Source organism: Gorilla gorilla, chromosome 10, assembly GCF_029281585.2.
Source record: "Gorilla gorilla gorilla isolate KB3781 chromosome 10, NHGRI_mGorGor1-v2.1_pri, whole genome shotgun sequence".
Classification (NCBI taxonomy): Eukaryota; Metazoa; Chordata; class Mammalia; order Primates; family Hominidae; genus Gorilla; species Gorilla gorilla.
Genome location: NC_073234.2, coordinates 106,843,877 through 106,866,240, shown reverse-complemented (window position 1 = coordinate 106,866,240; position 22,364 = coordinate 106,843,877). Strand labels below are relative to the sequence as shown.

Genomic DNA, 22,364 nt, shown 5'->3' with positions numbered 1-22,364 from the left:
TGTAAAATGCACCAATCAGTGCTCTGTAAAAACGCAGCAATCAGCACTCTGTAGCTAGCTAGAGGTTTGTAAAATGCACCAATCAGTGCTCTGTAAAATGGATCTATCTGCACTCTGTAAAATGGATCAATCAGTGCTCTGTAAAATGGACCAATCAGCACTCTGTAAAATGGATCAATCAGTGCTCTGTAAAATGGACCAATCAGCACTCTGTAAAATGGACCAATCAGCAGGACATGGGCGGGGACAAATAAGGGAATAAAAGCTGGCCACCCCAACCAGCAGCGGCAACCCTCTCGGGTTTGCTCTTCAAAATAAATCATGCTGCTGCTCACTTTTTGGGTCTGTGCCATCTTTAAGAGCTGTAACACTCACTGCGAAGGTCCACGACTCCGTTCTTGAAGTCAGTGAGGCCACGAACCCACCAGCAGGAGCCAACTTCATACAAAATATGACATTCCTTCCAATGAGTGGGCATTGTGGGAATCCCTCAGTCATTCTCCAGAAATAACCAAATATCTTGCAACATTCATCACTAGACAAAAACCTGGCTCAGGAAGAGATCCCTCTTAGAAATCTACAATGTGCACATATTTTTCTGCCTTTTAAAATAGAGCTGATTGAGTATTTTCCTGATGACCAAGTCCATCATTTAGAACATCACAGACTACAAAATATTGTATTGTGATGATGTGCTCAGGAATTCCTGATATGTGCAGAGCAGCTTGACCTTAAGTCCAGGGATTAAGTTTCAACAAACAAATGATGCTAGTCCAGCTCTTTCATCTATTTTTCTAAAATTTTCTGTTCTGTTTCTTTCTGTCATTCTACAGATATTCTATTTCCATGGTCAGTCAGCTTGCTCTTTCAGGCATTCTGTATTCCTATCCTGAACTATCAACTCCACAAAACAAGAGTAATCGTTGTTCACATCACTGCTGTGCACCACTGCAGGCCTTTTCTTAGTATGTGCTTAATTGACTTTTTATATTTGCTATTTTAAATTTAATGTGATTTGCAAAAGATGAGAAGTGAAATTATTGTCATTGGGCCTAAAACAATTATAAGTATTTGTTGAAGGAGGGACTAAGGGATCACCTATGATAAGTGTAGAAGTTTACTGTCAAAACTTAAAGAGACAATTTTGGTTCATCAAGGATTCTTTGTGCTATTTTTCTTTTAAATGACTGATTCTCAGTTGTGTCCAATTAGTTAAGATTACACAACAAATGCTCTTTGAAATTAATACTATTATTATATTAAAGGTTTTTAGAAATTTTGGGTTAATCAGGAGACAAAAACCTATGGGATATTTGGAATAAAAATCTTTCAAGGAGGACATGAGAATTTTTTTCCTCATCTATAACAGCAAATGGCCAGATAAGATTATTTTTTAGACTATTATCCCTCAAATATGCTATTGATTCTATAATTTCATGTTAAAAAGCTTCTGATTTTTTGCTAAATGCCCCAAATTTAATATTTTAAAATATCCAGATGCCTTGCTTTTAGTTATATAGAAGAAAATCCATATGTGTTGGTGTCTAGGGTTTGCTTTTGGAAAAAAAAATCTAGACTTTATTTTAGAAAAGAAAATTATTTTTACATAGCACCAAACTAAATACTTTTTAATATGCAAGCAAGAAAAATTTTATATAATATTTGTTTACTCACTTGGGAACCACTACTAATTTCATGCTCTTGGAGTTGTGAGTCATCATTTTAACAGTTGTCCTTTTCAAAGTGCCACCAGAGTTTCTATCCTAAATGTTTTTAACAAGTTCAAATCAAGCAACAGGAGCCCAGCTCAGGGGTGCTATAAAAAGACAATAATGCTTTGTTTTACTTTTAAACGTGCCATCTAACCATTAGCTTCATGCAGGGTGGTGCTCCATGGGGGTCTGAGGTGGAAGGCATTGGTCAAGAGCAGTTTACTGAATTAGCCCAGTTCTCACCACCATGTATGGATGAGCCATGCACCCTCCTGAGCCCAAAGAATGGGAAAGAATTGGTCCCCAGGTAACAATGATGGCCAAAAATGGTCTGCAGTACAGCTTCCTAGGTGAAAAGAGGGTTTTACAGGCTCACAAGAGTGGCTGCCCTGACCAGTCTGGGGAAAGCAAAGATTCATTCTAGCAGAGGTTTAGGGATTTAACTGAAGTCAAAGAAAGAGCTAGAGATAAGCCAAGAGTAGAATTCATTATTTGCCTCCCTCTCAGACTTTCTTTCTCCACAGCACATTGCCTCTGGGTTACATCTTATATAAGTCTTTTCTTTTGGCTTTATGTAATAATTTTACATCAGCTTCTTCAGACTCTTTGAAGAATGATCTTTGCTGACCTACATTATTGAAGGAGGTACTGAGGGATCACCTATGGGCAAAGTGAAGAATATTTAGTGTCAAAATTTAAAATGTGTTACATTCAGAGAGAAAGGGCCTCATTTAGACATAATTCTTTAAGGGGCACTGTATAACTTCAGCCACACTAATTTTGACTCTAGAAATTTTCATGGTTCCACCAGTCCATTATGTATTTATAATAATAACCAGATGGCTTTGTCAGCTTAGCACTTTATGCAGGCAAAGAAAGCATTCATTAATAAAACTGAATCCATACACTATAATAAGGAATATATGCAGTTTACAATTTGGACTATTCTGAACTACATCATTGCTACGCAAGACCATTCTCTGTTTTTTCTTCAATAAGGATAAGTGGGTGTCCAGAATGGCTACAGGTATTTTCATTTAAGATGGGAGAAATTTCCTGTGAATCACAGCTTACTTTGTCCCAACTTACATATTTCCTAGGGTGTCTACTTTTTGATGTACGGTATCTCTTAACTAAGTCTGATTTTGTTTATGCCTACTTTCAAAATACCATCTCTAAATACAAAAGTTGTATGTTTTGATTTCTGCTGAAAGCTTTGCTGTCTTCCAGTACATTCTATGAAATGTTGCAAAGACTGTGATACTTAAGCTTTCTCTTTCTCTGAGAATTCTGAGTCTCAGTTTTCTTTGCTGTCTGCATTCTCTATTAGGTTTATTATTTCTGATGAGAATGCTGTTTTAAGTATAATTTCCGTTGAAAAGTTCCCATCAGAAATGAATCCCTCATTGTGTAAAATATAGCCATTGTTATATTTCCTTTCTGTCTCCAGCAACAGTAGTTTAGAAGTACTCCAGGGAACTGATGGTTTAAGCATTCCTTGTCAAATATCATGTGAGTAACACTAATATAATTGTTTTTCTATCAGATGGCTTTGTAACATAATTCAGGTACTTTCTACAACTACTTTCAAGGCAGTGTCTACACAACATCATACTTCTGAATAAAGAGCAGGAAAATCTATTTCATTTTGAAACAAAAAACAATCAGTTTTATATTTTGAAATTATTTATGGGATTATATTCCTTCCTAAGTGACTTAAGGTTAGATATAAAGCGTATGTGGTAATATTTAATTTAGAACAAATTGAGGTTAGTGGGTATAACTTGACCCTAAAAATTCAATTCAACAATCATTTTTCAAGTGAATACTATGTGCAAGGAGTCCTAGGATTTATAGGGAACCTAGTTCTGGTTATTTTTTCTAAAGGCTCTAAAACTAAAAAGGATGAAAAGCTACATAGGTAAAAAACCGAAACAGGGGGCCAAGCTATGGCCTGGTCTCTGCTTCCTGCTGCAGTGCGGACTTCCTTTAGCAGGTAGGATGAATTATCAGGACCTATATTTTGCCACTTGACTCAAGGAGTTGGGGCTGAAGGAGCCTAAAGGACCCCACGCAGGATCTCACAGTTTGAGGGGAAGATGAAGGAGGATAGGGCGGGAAGAGCAGCTTGGAGTCTATGTCAGAGACTGGTCCCCAAGACTGACTCCACTGACTTTCCAAACAATAAGTGACCATTTGACATTATGGAGTATAATATACACGAATGACTGCATATATTTTCCACTAAATCCTTTCCTTACAGGGAAGTCTTTCTAGTTTTTGTTCTACAATTATTCTAAAATTAGTCAAGAAAAAGAAAATAATTTTCCTGACACATGAACACATTAGTTTTGAAGGCTGAGCAGACTGCTGGTAACCAAAGCATAGAATAATTTTCAGAAGAATACTTATATTTAATATTACCCTAACAGTATCAGAAATGTCTCTTATGAAAATATCTTCTGTACTTACTATCAAAAGAGAATCACTTCAGCTACATTGAGACGAGCTATGAGCAGGAAAGGAAGTTGCTGGATTTAATGCAGGATCCTACAATACATGTTCACAAGTTACATACTTTCATGCCTAGGTGGGAAAGTGGACACGCAGAGGGAAACAGGGACATTTTTCTGTTTCTGTGTGAACCACAGAGGATTTTGGGAAATACAGTGCTGTTTTGGCCTATGATTGATCTGTAGCTTTGGGGCGGTCAAGAAGGGGTGCTGATAAAGAATGTGGCCAGTGCCACATGCTAGAAAAGTTGATTTGTGTGTTAAGTGAGAACCATCTGAGACTCTTCAGATGGAACCGAGAAAGACTTTGAAGGAAGCTAAAGAGTCTACTACTTAGCAGGAGTGGGTGATATAATTATTATTGCTACTAGTCTGGTCCCATTTATATTCACAGGCTGGTAAAGCTCAGCAAGACCTGCTTATATAACGGAAGGTGAACTGTAAGCTCCATGGGGGCGGGGCCCAAGCCTGTCTAGTTTCATTATATTACCCAGAAGACACAGGAATATTTGGGGAAATGTCAGATATTTCCATTTATGTGGTATGCTGGGTACATGAAAAATTGTAATGAGAAGAATATTAGAAAGAGCAGATGGAAATAGAATGTGGAGAATGTCGAATACCACCGTAAGGACTTGAGCTTTCTTCCATAGTAATTGGTAGCTGTTGAAGGTGTTTGACCAGGAGATTGATAGAGGGATGTCGGGTCCCTCAGTCTTCCACATTTTGTAGCTTATATTTTGCTTCACCCTACGTTGAAATGTAAATACATGCACAGGAAAAGGAATTAAGTCTTTCAGTCATGACATATATACTACATTGAGAGAAACTAGCTCTTTTTTTCAATTTATAGTTATGGGGTTTATATAAACAAATTTCATGATGTTACTTTGCCTTGTTGAACAGAATAGAGCTTTAACAGGAGAAACAACCATCTTCTGAATTCCAAAGAACCTTGAATTCTCATGTCTTTCTAGGTGTGTTCCTCTAAGGTCTAGAATATGTTAATTGCTATGATGTCTTAGCCAAGAAGACTGGTCTGTGTGGCTACTTTCAGGACAACTATTGTCAGTCAACATCTGCAGAGACAATGACAAAACAGCCTCACTACATACCTAGGCAGCTTCTGTTCTCAAAATAAATGATCTCAGCTGTTTCAAAAAATAAAATAGTAAATACGACCATCGTCCGAGTTTCCATTCTGTACCATTCCATTCTGTACCATTCCATTAAATCTGTTGACGAATTATATCCATATTTAAATACTCTTATGGATAAAAGCAGAAATTGGTTTCATGTTGGATTTTCCTCTCTGCCTGTTCATTTTGTTTTACTCATTTATTTAAATTCTGAATGTGTATTATTAATGTTATATTTATATGAAAGTATAGGAAGATTGTGTCAGGATAATCAGCAAAAATGTAAAAATCAGAGTGAATTGATAACTTAGTTGTTATATTGGTTATGGCACAATGTCATAGGGAAGAAATGAGCTTCAGGGTCAGAGAGTTTTGTGTTCCAATCTGAATTTGAACACTTACGAGCTCTGTATCTCTGGGAAAGCCATTTAATTTTTCTGAACTTTAGAATATCCTCTATACAATTAAGATAAAAATGCTTATTAATCAGATTTTCATTGATTAAATAAAACATGGAAAAATACATTATACAGTGACTTGCAGATGCTCTAGACAAACTGAGTTGTCATTTTATGTCCTTTCTATCCTACATCAGATAACTGTTTTGAATGATATTTTTAAATGAAAGTTATTAGAGTTTTTTTTTCTTAGCAACATTTATACGTTATAGTGTTTATATCTATCTACCATCAAAATGAATTTGAGGTAATTTAAATCATTAGAAAAACAGGAAACACATTTATTAAAAAATACTTAAATTAACATACAGAATAAATCTCTGCAGGAAGATAAGAAAACAACTGGCATGAAGTAAAAACTGAAGTTCTTCATCATAGCTTTGAAAGTCATGCACGACATACAGCAAAACCTACCTTTCTGTGCTTATTTCACACTTTGTCCTAACACACATCCTCTGCTCCAATCAAAGCAGACCATTTGATAAGCCCTACGTATCTCATTTGCTTTTCTTTTCTACCTGAAATGCTTTCTCCTCCTACCCCAAACTTGAACGAAAAGTCAGCCAAAATGTTCATGCAAAACGCTCATCTCTTTTATACAGATTATAGAGTTCCAGACCTGAATGTTTCTTTTCCTCCTTTGCCTCCCCTTAATTCTGTCTTCAGGAACCATCAATGGTTATTGTCCTATCCACCTTGTTTGTTCATTGGCCTTAGCTTCTCTCCCTACAACAAGAACTCTGGACTGTCCCCCTGCCTAAAGGATGTATTGAACCATTTATCTCTCTCTCCTGCAGCATCCAGTACAGAAGCTTCCTTATTTTTATTATTCACTTTATATTTGTTAAATTGTAGTAAATGGGAATTTAATACTAAACTGTTTTCTGAGCTTCCTGACAACAAAGAAAAAAAAGGAATTATAGAACTTGGAGATAAGTTGTTAAAAAAAAGGAAAAAATGATAAAAGAAATTAAAGAATGTACTTTTAGTTGTCCACTGAATAAAACATAATAAGGTCACTTGAAAAGCCTTTTTTTTTTTTTTTGCTTCTGATTTCTAGGATAAATTTATCTCATAGATGTTGGGTAAGGGTGTTCTGGATAAAAGAAGAGTGTGAGCCAAAATACAGAGGCAGGAAGGGAGAGGATGAGCAAGGGTTTAGCTGGAGGGTCTGGGTGGAAGAAAGGTCAGAGGCCTAGACTATGACTCTAGGTTTTGACTGAGAAACACTCTTAGCACATAGCAACTCCTTTATTCCTGGAAAAATAATTCAAGTATGCTTTTTAGTTGCCACTTAATATATTTACATTTTAATTGTTTCCATTTTCAGTGGGTGTTACTTTAGACAATATAACAACCTCAGTTTCTATCAGTGAAAATAAAAATTTAGGAAATTGTCCCCTATTTTAACATTTAAATATTACAAAAGTCTCATATTGTCTAATGAATTTTAAATTTTCTATAGTTTTAGATTGTATCAGACATGGCTAATAAGTTTTAACAAGTAATCATTGAGTACCAACTATATACCAAATGCCATTTCGAGTGCTATAAATGTGACAATGTCTCTGCCCCTCATGCAGCTTAAGTTCCAGTGAGGGAGATAGACATTTACCCAACCAACAAATCAGTATATGAAAAAAATTTTTATCTCATAGATTATTATATAAAGCTGCGTACATGGTAATAGACAATAGGTAAAAACACAGTTCACCAAAAAATTGTAGAAATCTTTATAAAGATGAATTCTTTTTTATTATACATAATTAAAGTTATGGACCAAACCAATTTTAATTTCAGGAAAATGAATGGCATCATTCAACAATGTTTTTTTCTAATTATATTTCTTAACATAGGTAAGAGCTTGGAGAAAATGTTTAAGTAGGTGGTTAGCTTGTCTCTTTAAATCATCCCATGTTCAGGTAAAGTTTTGACAAGACCTGGTTACTTGTAGTCAATTTATGAAGTAACTCTGACAAGTGCCCAAAGCGCATACCTCTGTGTTGCTGATTAAAGAGCACTACAGGCATCTTACATACCAAATGTGCAGATGGCAGAGTTTATAAAATCTTCTGGAATCTGAGGCGCCTGTTTTGCCTTCTTACTCATATAGAAAACCATATAATTTTCAGAAAGCATAATAGGATATAGGAGAATAGGTATGTGTCTGTGTGTGGGCAGGGTGGGGAATTTGGAAAAAAAGTGGAGAAAGGGGAGGTTATTGGGACATTTAAGTTTGCTTTAGTATTGGTATAAAGCACTTCTTAGATATGCTTTATACCAATAAGCTCTATACCTCAATGAGCTCTATACCTCAAAGTATGGAAGGGAAAATTATGTTCTGAGATACTGATTTTATTATATAAATTAGCAATGTATTGCATTGACCAGAAAAGCACCACAGAATGGCCTGAAGTCATAGTACAGCTATTTTTGAAAATAAAAACCTCTTATATTAGTAATAAGCAAAAGCATTTGATTTTATTACAAGAATGAAGACCCACAATTCATGGATTCTCTTTTCTTTTGTCCTTTTTCAGCAATAAATTTATTAAGTCAGATGTTTTAAAATTAATGGAATTACTGAACATTTTTTTCTTTCCTTTCTCCTTTTGTTTTTTTCATCCTCTCTTCTTTTCTTTTTTTTTTTTCTACCTATCACACCGGGCATGGCAGTCCAATTATCAATAAAATCAGACGTGACCCTCTTCCCACCTTCATTGGAGACTGTCATTCACCTCTTTTTAATAGCAGATATCCATTTGCGTCATTGTTAACAGGTCTATCCTAGTCCGCTAGCTCAGAGAAGGGTAATAGAGCAGGTGTGGACAACAGCATTGATAAGTATGGCTGAATTCTCCCCACCATGACACTTTCTGGCCCCAGTATTACTTCTAGACCGCAACAGAGTACCACAAGACTCACCAAAGCTCTAAAATGCTCTGATTTTGAAGCCCTCCCACCTTCTATGACCCTCTTCTATGCTAACGTTCAGTCTTCTGGGAAGATTATTTCATTTATTGCTGTGTTTAAATATAATTTCCCTAACAGGTGGGAAAAAAAAACATTTCCTACAGCTAAAATATAATTAAGCTAAGCAGAATTCTGATCACATATCCCAACAGTTGACTACCTTTGCCCATTCTCTTCTCAAAATATTCCAGGTGCACAGCAAGGGCAATCTTTTCTTCTTCCCTCTATTCCACACAGGCCTGAACATGTATATGTTCATGGTATTTGTTCTGCAACTCGGTAGCATTCCTAGGAATGCTATGGGGAGAAACTTGCTTTGTTTAAAAAAATACCTTTAAAAGTGTTTGAGAAAGACTTTGTTGTTGTAATTATACACTAAGTAATTCAAAGCAATCCTCTGATTGAAGAAATCCTTGAAAACTTAGAAAAAAATAAACATAATAATTTGCTTGAAGGCTTAGAATGCTAAATAATCATTGAATAGTTTGTGATCAGAAAGAAAACAGAGATGTACACAGGTAAATGATTGGTGTTCAGGGTGCTTGTCCCCTGTGGATATTTGCTGATTCTGAAAGAGTTGCTGAACATCTGGGAAACTGAGTGGTATTATTAGAGCATCTTGTGAGGATCCATATGAAAATGGGGCAGCAGACCCATGGGCATGGGTATAAGCAATATGCACACTGCAAAGGTTGACTAGGAAGTCATCTGGTTCTTACAAAGATGGAAGCCCAGTTTTGAAGTATGCCAATCTCTGAAATCAGATTAAAGAGATTATAGATTTCAAGAGTTAGGCCTCTGACAGAAAGAAAAGCCCATCATTTCTGGAGAAAGAGAACATTGTCCTTGACGTCAAATTATTTTTTTACATACAATATCCAGGTCTGTGGATAAAAAAGTGGAGAAAGGGGAGGTTATTGGGACATTTAAGTTTGCTTTAGTATTGTTATAAAGGACTTATTAGATATGCTTTATACCAATAAGCTCTATACCTTAATGAGCTCTGTACCTCAAAGTATGGAAGGGAAAATTATGTTCTGAGATACTGAGTTACAAAATATTAAAAAAGCAGTTTAACCACACACATAAAGGGATTGGACAGCATGAGCCAGAATGAGCAGAAAAAGGAGCTTCAGGGGGGATGATGGCTCATGCTTGTAATCCCAGTGACTTGGGAGTCTGAGGCAGAAAGATCCCTTGAGCCCAGACATTTGAGACTAGCATGGATGATAAAGCTAGAATTTGTCTCGAGAAAAAAAAAAAAGAAAGAAAAAGGAAGGGAAAGAAAGAAAGAAGAAAAAGAAGAACCAGTATTTGCAGTTGTCAGAAACATATTTTAAAGAAAAACTGCTTATTGTGTTGATGGAGGTAAATAGGATTATTGAGTTTTTTTTTTTTTATTTGACCTTAAGTTCTGGGATACATGTGCAGAACATGCAGATTTATTACATAGGTATACATGTGCCATGGTGGTTTGCCGCACCTATCAACCCGTCATTTAGGTTTTAAGCCCCGCATGCATTAGGTATTTGTCTTAATGCGCTCCCTCTCCTTGCTTCCCACCCCCTGACAGGCCCCGGTATGTGATGTTCCCCTCCCTGTGTCCATGTGTTCTCATTGTTCAACTCCCACTTACGGGTGAGAACGTGGCGTTTGGTTTTCTGTTCCTGTGTTAGTTTGCTGAGAAAGATGGCTTCCAGCTTCATTCATGTCCCTGTAAAGGATGTGAACTCATTCTTTTTTGTGGCTGCATAGTATTCCCTGGTATATATGTGCCACATTAAAGAAAAGAAAAGATATTTTAAAAACATCATAGAATTTAGAGATGAAGAATTAAAATTAAGAACTCTAGAAATGGGTTTAACAGGTTAGAGCTGAGTAAAAAGGGGATTGGTGGAGTGGAAGAGAAGCTAAAAAATATCCAGAATGAATCTCAGAAAGAAAAATAATAATCAATATAGATGCTAGAACAATTAATATAGTTTGACATTTGCCAACTTACCAGAATAGAGAAGGCAAAAACAGAACTATGCATATGCAGCTACCTGATTTAAATGCAGTACACTGGAAAGTTGGGTATTTTCAATAACCATCACTATTCACAAAATTTAATTCCAAATGGAGTGTAAAAGTAAACAGCAAAAGTAAAACAATAAGGCTTTTAAAAGAAAACATAAGGAATGTCTTATAAGGTTGAGGTGATCATAAATTTCTTAAATAGTAAATAATAACCCTAACTATAAAGAAAAATTTATAAACTGGGTTACATTAAAATTGAAAATCCATTTGTCAAAAGAAGTTCTTAAAAAAGAAAAAAGAAAAGCCACAAAGTGAGAGAAAATATTTTCAAAATATATAGTTAACAAATGGTTCCTATTCTGAATATATATATAAACTTTTACAAATCAATTTAAAATGTAACCAACCCAATAGTAAATGTTTAAAATGCTTGAAAAGACACTTCATGATAAAGTAAAATAATTGAATAATAAGTAAATAAAAAGTTGCTTAACACTATTAGTCTTTAAGAAAATAAAATTAAAATCACAATGAAATACCACTATATACCTACCAGGATGGCTAAGATAAAAAAAAAGACATACACTGTGGAGTTTTGACAAGGATATTGAGAAAGGATATTGCAAATCTCATATGTTGTTGGTGGGAATGCAAATCAGCATAGCCACTTTGGAAAGCAGTTTAGAGGTGTGGGCTAAAGGTACATATGTGCATAATCTATGTATGATACAGTATTCTACTCTTAGGTATATGTCCAATGAAAATGCATATGTATTCACTAAAAGACATGTAAAAATCTATAAATAATAACATTATTCCCAACAGCCAAAAGAAATACCCTCAAGACCAAGACCAACACAGGAAAACATCAGTGTTCATAGCTGCCATATTCATAATGGCTAAAAATGTGAGACGACTGAAATGTCTGTAAGTAGTGATTTGGATAATAAATTATCATGTATTTATTTAACAAAATACTATATTTTTATGAGAATAAATAAACTAAAACAAGAGCATGGAGAAATCTTATAAATAAACCTTGGGGGACAAAATCCAGACACAAGATACTACATATACTGTATGATTCCATTTATGTAAACCCTAAACAGGCAAAATTATTTTTGTTTTAGAAATCATGATACTGCCTAAAATGGCACTTGATGGGGGCTGCCGGGCTGCTGCTTACATTCTGTTTCTTGATCTGTTTGCCTATTACAAAAGTATGATGGGTTTGTAAATATCCATAGAGCTGTAGACATATGAATTTTTCCTTTCCTGTAGATATGATGTAATTCAATACTCCTTACCTACTTAAGAGGTACTGTTTAAAAGATCACCCAATAATCTCAAATTACTAACTGTAACTTAAAAAAACTTGCAAGGCCTTGTCACTGAAAACTACAAAATATTATTGAGATAAACACAAAAATAAGTGGAGGGACATACCATGTTCGTGGCTTGGAAGATTCGTTATTGCAGATATATCTATTTTATTCAAGTTGATATTAAAATCGAATGTAATGCTAGGAAAAATTTTACAAGAAACATGACAAATATTCTAAATTTTATAAAAAATAAAAATTGCCAATGCACTCTTAAACAATAACAACAATAAAGGACTAGCTTTATCTGTCATTAAGACTTAGAAAGTTTCACTAATGCAATGCAATATTGATGCAAAAAATATATGAACTGCCCAAAGAAAAACAATGAGTCCCAAAACAGAACCAAATATTTAGGGATGCTTTATTTGTTACAAAGCTAATGTTACATGCTCTTTTCAACAAATGCTGCTGGAGTATTTAGATAGCTGTATTTTTAAAAACAGCATTCATCTCACAGCACTAATAAAAATCTATTTCAGGTACATTTAGATTTCCAAATGTGAAGAACAAAACAATGCTTCTAAATAATTGTATAAGACACCATTTTGAAGACCTTGAAATGGGAAATCTCTTAAAGAGGATACGAAAGTAATTAATGATAGAAGAAAATATTTTCAAATTTTAGTTAAAAATAAGAAATTCACCTTAGAAAATATAAGATGTAGAAAGCAAAAAAGTAAAACAGAGTGAGAGAAAATGCAATACATATAACTGCCATAGATTTTATATTCAAGATATGTAAAGAACCCCTACACATGGGTAAGGAGAAAGGTAACCAAATGGAAAATTATGCAAGCCTTGAACAAATATTTTAGAAGAGAAGATAGTCAAATAAACAGATAAAAAGGAGAACAATTTCTCTAGTAATCAAGGAAGTGGAAATGAAAGCCACAATGAAATACTGCTACAGACCCATCAGAAAGACCAAATATAAAGTTTGACAATACCAAGTTTTGGCAAAAGTAGGATCACTTAAGGGGAATATAAATTTAAGAGATTTGCTAGGCGGCGGAGCTTGCAGTGAGCCGAGATTGCGCCACTGCGCTCCAGCCTTGGCAACCAAGCCAGACTCCATCTCAAAAAAAAAAAAAAAAAAAAAAAAAAAAAAAAAAAAAAAAAATTTAAGAGATTTGTTCTTCCATGTTGTTTCTTACAGAAGGCAAATAGGATACTGTATCCAAAGAGAAACTTGTTTCTGGGTCTGATGGCTAAGCCATGATGTTTCTGTAGTTTTCCATCAGATATCTTTTTTAATGGGTAAATTATTAACATGGCATATTTATTCCACAACTATAATTGTGATTTCCTCTTCTGTACAAGTCTTACCTTACTAACCTCTTCAGGTTTATTTTATTGCTTTTACTGGTTTGTTTCTTTCTGGCTTCCATCAGACTTCACAAAATTAAAGGCAGAGTAAACAGTCTCCAGATTGCTTGATGATGAATTTAGTTTGACAATTTGGTTGTTGTTATATAGTTAGAGGAAAGTTATAAACCCCAAATACAGATCCCCCAAATTCCCATTTGTGCAGGGTACGGAAATTTTGTATTAAACTTCTTATCCCCACAGTCTCACTGTTAGTAACACTGAATGATTGGAATATTGAGGGCCCATTTTATTTTCCTTCTTAAGGATAGATAAAAGTAAAGAAAAATGCATAATTCAATAAGCAGTCACGTTAATTTTTGATTAGAGGTATAAATGTATTTTTCCCTAGATATATCCTACAGACAGCCATTTAGCATTGTTTTTGCATATCTACTAGTTCAGCTCAAAAAAATTTATTAATTGGCTACTTTAGTGGTTTTATAATAATAACAAAGATGGCAACTTCATTCTTTTTTTTCTAGGAAGCTACATTAAAGCATCAGAAGAATGAGTGATAGAAATACAAATGGAATCTCTAAAAAAACTAGGAAGAGAGCTGATTTATTCAGTAATTATATGAAATGTTATAAAATGTTTTTAAAATGGTTATGGGGTACCCTATAGTCTCCAAGTGCTGTCACAGAGTTGAAATGTACAGCAGTAAATAAACAAAATATCCTAAATATGTGAAAGGGCTGCTAAATTTGCTAAATTTAGTGACTATCATAAAGGGAAATGAAAGGTTTCCAAAAGGCAATGTTTGTGCCTGAATATTTAAAAAAAAAAATGGCCCATTTACGAAATTACATAGCCTAAACCTAGACTGAGGGGGAGAATCTGATAACTCATTGTTTGGACCCAGGTTGGCCATGAAAACTTAAGAAGGAGAGAAGATTGAGCTAAATGCAGAATCATGCACACACGGTTACATCCACAGAATGCAGTCTTTTAAACAGGCAGGATGGAGGAGAAGAATACTCCAGGGTGAGCATCCTGTCCTGCCAGTCTCAGACGGCTCAGAGAATTAAAAGCTAAATAATTTATGCATACAATCCTGAATTACATGGAGAATTATTGATAACCAAGGACATGATGTTTGCCCTCCAGTTACATAAACTACCTGTGAATAGTTGGTTTTTGGAAGGACTTACCTGTTTCAAAAAGGAGTCATAGCCATTAAGGAACAATTACAGAATCTCTCAGGAATGAGTTGCTACAGTGGTCAAAGCTGTTTCCACCTTAGAAACAGCAGTGATGTTTCTAGCAGTAACATCCAGTGTCAAATATTGATGGTATCGGGGGGATCAGCAGCAGCATCCCTGCCAAGAGATATCAGCTGTGGTGTCTACATGGAGCAATTCTGAGTATGATTTTTGAAGCCATTCCTAGGAGTGTAGCCCCATTCCTACTCCTCTGGTTCTCCCAGAGATCTGTGAGCTATCTAATGTTCTCAAATACATTCTTGCTTCTATCTCTCACTTTCTCTCTTTTTTTTTTGTTATTTCTCATTATAACTTTATTTTAAAAATTAGTTCTGAAAAATTGGCACTATCCATTAAACTGAATTCTTTAAGCCTGTAGTAAAAAGTTTATCAATATCCATTAAATTAAACAGATACATATATGTAAAGTCAGTATTCAATTATGTATAGATGTCTTGAATTCAAATAGCATATATCAGTCCTTGAGAGTTTATAAGTGATATTCATTATTTAAAACAGAATTAAACCATCTGAAAATGCTTTGGATTATTGCAAGTTAGTTTACAGAGAACCTTAAGAAAATGATAAAATATTTGCAAAATATGCATCTATTAATGGTCTATAATTGAGCCTCGGTAAGGAACTTAAACAAATCAACAAGCCATTTGAAAAATGGGCAAAGGACATGAACAGAGACTTCTCAAAAGAAGACATACACATGGCCAAAAAGCATATGGAAAAAAAATGTTTAACATCACTGATTATTAGAGAAATGCAAATCAAAACCACAATAAAATACTATCTCACACCAGTCAGAATGGCTATTATTAAAAAGTCAAACAAACAAATAAAAAAAACAGATGCTGGTCAGGTTAACTGAAAAGGGAACACTTACACATTGCTGATTATAATGTAAACTAAAACTAGCTCAGCCACTGTGGAAAGCAGTTTGGAGATTTCTCAAAGAACCTGAAACAGAACTACCGTTCAACCCAGCAATCCCATTACTGGTTATATACACAAAGGAATATATATATATTTTTTTCTTTTGAGACAGAGTCTTGCTCTGTTGCCCAGGCTGGAGTGCAGTGGTGCGATATTGGCTCACTGCAACCTCCGCCTCCCAGGTTCAAGCTATTCTCCTGCCTCAGCCTCCTGAGTAACTGGGATTACAGGCGTGTGCCACCATGCCTGGCTAGTTTTTCTATTTTTAGTACAGACGGGGTTTCACCATGTTGGTCAGGCTGTTCTCAAGCTCCTGACCTCGTGATCTGTCCGCCTCAGCCTCCCTAAAGACACACACACACATACACACATACACACACACACGTACACACGTTCATCACAGCACTATTCACAATGACAAAGATGTGGAGTCAACCTAAATGCCCATCAACAGCAGACTGGATAAATAAAATTCAGTATTTGATTTTCTGATCCTGAGTTAAGCAAATTAATGCAGGAACAGAAAACCAAATAGTGCATGTTCTCACTTATAAGTGGGAGCTAAACATTGAGTACATGTGAACACAAAGAAGGGAACAATAGACACCAGGGCCTACTTGAGGGTGGAGGTGGGGAGGAGGGTAAGGATAGAAATACTATTGGGTGCTTATTACCTGGGTGATGAAATAATCTGTACATCAAACCCCCATGACATGCAATTTACCCATATAACAAGCCCACACATGTACCCCCCCAAACCTAAAATAAAAGTTGGAAGAAAAAATAAATAAAATGATTGCATGAATATATTTTAATGTGATAAAACTGACATTTTGTTTTTAGTTTTATCTCAGCCTACCCTGGGCAAAATATGTTGTCACTGTGCATTATTTAATTTTTGTAATATATCTAGTTTGTAACCTTTATGTTTTTAAAACTGACATATACAATTGTGTGTATTTATCATGTACAACGTGATGTTTTAAAGTACATATACATCCCAAAATGGTTAAATCTGGCTACTTAACAAATTATTTCACATAGTTATTTTTGTGGTAGGAACACTTAACATCCACACTTAGCATTTTAAAAAATACAATATGTTGTCATTAACTATAACTACCATGCTGTACAACAGATCTCTTGAACTTGTTTCTCGTACCTAACTGTACATGTGTATCCTTTTACCTACAATTCCTTAGCCTCCCACCCTTCTAAACACTTCAGGCTTCAGTAACCACCATTCTCTCTCTACTTCTAGGATATCAACTTTTTTAGACTCCATATGTAAGTAAGATTATGTGGTATTTGTCTTTCTGTGCCTGGTTTATTTCACTTAACATAATGTCTTCCAGGTTCAACCATGTTGTTTCAAATGACAGGATTTCTTTCCTTTTTGTAGTTAAATAATATTCCATTGTGTATATTTACCATTTTCTTTATCCATGTATTCACTGATGGACACTTAGGCTGATTCCATATCTTGAGTATTGTGATTAGTGCTGCAATAAATGTGAAAGTGTAGATATCTTTTCAACATAATGATTTTGTTTCCTTTTGATATATATCCAGCAGTGAGATTGCTAGATCTATTTTAATTTTTTGAGGACGCTCCATACTGTTTTCTACAGTGGCCGTGTTAATTTACATTCCCATCAACATTGTGCAAGCGTTCCCTTTTCTTTACAACCTTTCCAACACGTTTTTTTTTTTTTTTTGTCTTTTTGATAAAAGTCATTTTAACAAGAGTGAGATGGTATCTTGCTGCGGTTTTGATTTGCATTTCTCTGATGATTAGTAATATTGACATTTAAAAAATACCTGTTGATCCTTTATATATCTTTTTTGAGAAATGTCTATTCAGGTTCTTTGCCCAATTTTTATTGGATTATTTGTTTTATTGCTATGGATTTGAGTTCCTTATATATTTTAGATATTAAACCCTTATCAGGTGTATAGTTTGCAAATATTTTCTCTCGTTCTGTAGGCTGTCTCTTCATTCTGTTGATTGTTTCCTTTGCCGTGTAGAAGCTTTACAGTTTGATACAATTCCATTAGTCTCTTTTTGCTTTCGTTGCCTGAGCTTTTGAGTTATAGACAGAATATCATTGTCCAGACCAATGTCATGGATCTTTTCTTCTCTGACTGATTCTATTCATTTTATAGTTTGGGATTTTAAAGTAATTAATTTATTTTGTTAATTTTTGTAGATGATTAGAGATAAAGGTCTAATTTCATTTTTCTTCATATGGATATCTAGTTTTCCCCATACTATTTATTGAGCAAACTGTCTTTTCCCCATTGCATGTTCTTGGAATCTTTCTCAAAAATTAGCTGACTGTAAATGCATGCATTTATTTCTGGGCTCTCTATTCTGTTCCATTGGTCTGTGTGTCTTGTTTTTATGCCAGTGCCATGCTATTTTGATTACTACAACTTTTTAGTACATTTTGAAGTCAGTAGTGTGATGCCTGCCAGCCTTGTTCTTTTGCTCAAGACTGCTTTGGCTATTTGGGGTCATTTGTGGTTCCATATGAATGTTAAGATTTTTTTATTTCTATGAAGAATATAATTTTGATAGGGATTGTACTGAATCTGTAGATTGCTTTGGGCATAGAGACATTTCAACATTATTAATTTTTCTAATCCATGAACAAGTGATATATTTTTATTTGTTTGTACCCCTTCTTCAATTATTTTCATTGATGTTTCACAGTTTTTGATGTAGATCTCTTTTACCTTCTTGGTTAAATTTATTCCTAATTATTTACTTTTAAAAAAATACATCTCCTATTATAAATAGAATAGTTTTCATGATTTCTTTTTCAGATAATTCACTGTATAAAATTGTATTCAGTGTATAAAAACACAACTGATTTTTGTATGTTGATTCTGTATCCTCCAACTTTATTAAATTTGTTAGTTCTAACAGTTTTTTTTCTGGAATCTTTAGGGTTATCTATATATAAGGTCATGCCGTTTGCAAACAGGGACAAGTTAATTTCTTCCTTTCTGATTTGGATGCCTTTTATTTCTTTGTCTTGTCTTATTGCTCTGGCTAGAACCTCCAGTATCATGTTGAATAGAAGCAGCGAAAGTGGGGATCCCTATTTTGTTCTAGATTTTAGAGAAAGAGTTTTCAACTTCTCCCCATTCAATATAATGTTAACTGTGGGTTTGTTATATATGACCTTTATTTTGTTGAGCTACATTCCCTCTATATCTAAATTGTTAAACATTTTTTTATCATGAAGGGATATTAAATTTGTATTTATTTATTGGTTTTTTATTTTTATTTTTACTTTTGAGACAGGATCTCACTCTATGTCCCAGGCTGGAGTGCAGTGACAGATTATGGCTCACTGCAGCCTCAGTCTTTCTGGAATCAGGTGATCCTCTCACCTCAGCCATCTGTGTAGCTGGGATCACAGGCAAACGCCACCACGCCTGCCTAATTTTTGTATTCTTCTTTGTAGAGACAGGGTTTCACCATGTTGTCCAGGCTGCCTTTGAATTTCTGGGCTCAAACAGTTCACCTGCCTTGGCCTCCCAAAGTGCTGGGATTACATCCATGAGCCACTGCACCTGACCTGGATGTTGAATTTTGCCAGATGCTTTTTCTGCATTTACTGAAATGATCAGAGGATTGTTGTCCTTCATTCTTTTAATGTAATGTATCACATTTATTGATTTGTGTAGACATTGGTTGGGATTTGGGGGTCAATATGATAAATGTAAGTTATGTTTGCACCTGTGGAGTAAACAGGACTGGAAGAAAACACACAGACACACATAGTGCTTGGTCACATTTTGAATTCATGACCTCAGTTAAGCCCTTAATATTGGCAGCAATTCTGACTTACAGTGGATCAATCATCATTTATTTAAATAATTCCATATTGTCAGACCTATAGGTTGTTTCCAATTTTTTACTGATAGAAAAATTTCTGTTGTGGATTATACATGTAGCTAAACCTTGGTCACATCAATAATTTTCTTTAATTAATTTCTTTTTTAGAATTAGAGTTCCAGTTATGAATGGAATGACTTTATTAGGCTAAGTTTCCTGCTGTTATAATTATTAAAGGTGAACAAGATATAAAATGCAAATAATTTGAAGGCCCTGGCATACAATCAGAGTAGTCAGGGACAAGAATAACTATACCATTATAAGGAGAAAAGGGCACTAGGGGAGTTTTACATTTAGCTGGCTTTTCTGTAGAGGGTACTTAGAAATTTTCTGCAATGTGAGGGAATAGGGTCCAAACAGAAGAGTCTTACACCACTGAAGAGATAGAGTCAGAGTTTGAAACTGAAACAGAAGGTACAAATTGAGTGGCAACATCCCAAAGACTAAGAAGCTTCAGGAGAGCCCTAAAATCCTACTGATTCTCTGCAAGATATTGGTGGATTCTTAATTATGCATGCAAGAAAACCAACAGAAACCAGCATCTGGGAGGAAAAGAATTGAGCAGATTTTCGTATCTGCCTACTGCTAAGGAATGAGATTGGAGTTCAAGTTCTATCAACTCAGAGGAACTTGTAAGTACACAGGGCTTTTCACCGAGCTCTCAGAAGGGCCATGCCAGAATAATGACAAAATAGAAACATAAAAACCTTTAAAAAAGAAAGAAAATCAACTTAGGAAGGGACTAAGGTGATAGTGTAATATTGTATCTGTCTTCCACAAGAAAACTTAATCCTCTTTAGAGGACTACATTTTTCAGAGCTCACACAATTTTCAAAAACCCTATCATTTTAAGTATCAAATTAAAAATAAAGGCGTGTTAAGATTCAGGACCAACTGAACAAAACAGGAGAAAAAGGACAATTGAAACAGACCTGCAGATAAATCAGGTATTGAAGTTATAAGAGACTTTAAGCACATTTGATACAATTCAAGAAAACAGAGGAAAGAATAGGAAACTTTAGCAGAAAGCTAGAATCTATTAAAAAGAAACCTTGTCAAGTGGAAATTCTATATTAAAAAATAATAGTGTCTTGGGTTAAGAATTCATTAGAGTAGTTTATTAGCAAATTAGAAATCACAAATCAAAACACAAAAGAATTAGTAAATATGGATGATAGAGCAATAAAATGTATTCAGATACTTTCTATTGTGTCTGGTTTATTTGACTTAATATAATGTCTCCCATATTCAACCATGTTATTTCAAATGACAGGATTTCTTTCCTTTTTGTAGTTGAATAGTATTCCATTGTGTATATTTACTATGAGAAAGGCAAAGCATTTCTCATGAAATTGTTGCAGGGGATGAAAATGACCTAGTTGTTTCAAGCCTCACATTGCACAAGGAGAAAAATTATACAGAGAAGAGAATACGAGACGTGTAAAGTACAAGGGAAACGTCTATCATGTTTAACGAAAGAGGCAATTGTTGAAGAAATACTGGCTGAGGATTCCTCAGATGTGATTAAAGATACCAAGCCATAAATTCAAAAAGGTATACAGGCGCCACATGGTATAAATAAAAAGAAAACCACACTTAGGGACATCATAAGCAAAGTGCTGAAAACCATGGAGTGAAATATTGAAAGGCAGCCAGAGGGAGAAAAATTTTTAAAAAGTTAAAGAGCAATTAAAGGGTCAAACAGTTAATGAGTTTTAAGACTGTGATGTGAATTTGCAATCTACTCTCCAGAAATTCTGCATTTTTCTCCCACACTCTTGAAAATGCTGTCAAAAATATTGGTGTAACTTTGACATTCTAAGTAGTAGATTCTTTAAAGCTTTTTTTGTTTGTTTGTTTTTATTGTACTTTAAGTTCTGGGATACATGAGCAGAACGTGCAGGTTTGTTACATAGGTAAACATGTGCCATGGCGGTTTGCTGCACCCATCATCTTGTCATCTACATAAGGTATTCATCCTAGTGCTATCCCTCCCCTTGCCCCCTACCCCCTGACAGGCCCTGGTGTGTGATGTTCCCCTCCTTGTGCCCATATGTTCTCATTGTTCAACTCCCACTTATGAGTGAAAATATGCAATGTTTGGTTTTCTGTTCCTGTGTTAGTTTGCTGAGAATGGTGGTTTCCAGCTTCATCCATGTCTCTGCAAGGGACATAAGCTCATTCTTTTTTATGGCTACATAGTATTCCATGGTATATATGTGCCACATTTTCTTTATCCAGTCTAACATTGATGGGAATTTGGGTTATTTCCAAGTCTTTGCTATTGTGAATAATGCTACAGTAAACATATGTGTGCATGCGTCTTTATAGTAGAATGATTTATAATCCTTTGCATATATACCCAGAAATGGGATTGCTGGGTCAAATGGTATTTCTGGTTCTAGACCCTTGAGGAATTGCCACATTGTCTTCCAGAATGGTTGAATTAATTTACACTCCCACCAGCAGTGTAAAAGCATTTCTATTTCTCCACATCCTCTCCAGCATCTGTTGTTTCCTGACTTTTTAATGATCGCCATTCTAATTGGCATGAGATGGAATCTCATTGTGGTTTTGATTTGCATTTCTCTAATGACCAGTGATGATGAGCTTTTTTTTTCATCTGTTTGTTGGCTGCATAAATGTCTTCTTTTGAGAAGTGTCTGTTCATATCCTTCACCCACTTTTTGATGTTTTTTTTCTTGTAAATCTTTTAAGTTTCTTGTAGATTCTGAATATT

At 34.9% G+C, this 22,364-nt stretch overlaps 1 protein-coding gene across 1 annotated transcript in view; it reads left to right on the top strand.

Moving 5' to 3' along the window:
• The window catches only part of LOC129525965 (T-box transcription factor TBX1-like), a 363,418-nt gene that overhangs the window by 154,372 nt on the left and 186,682 nt on the right, over positions 1-22,364 (top strand). Inside the window, exon 2 of the mRNA XM_055358857.2 lies at positions 11,640-13,277. The gene's annotated coding sequence lies outside the window, so the exon portion shown is untranslated. Of the gene's footprint in view, positions 1-11,639 lie in introns of the transcript that reaches the window.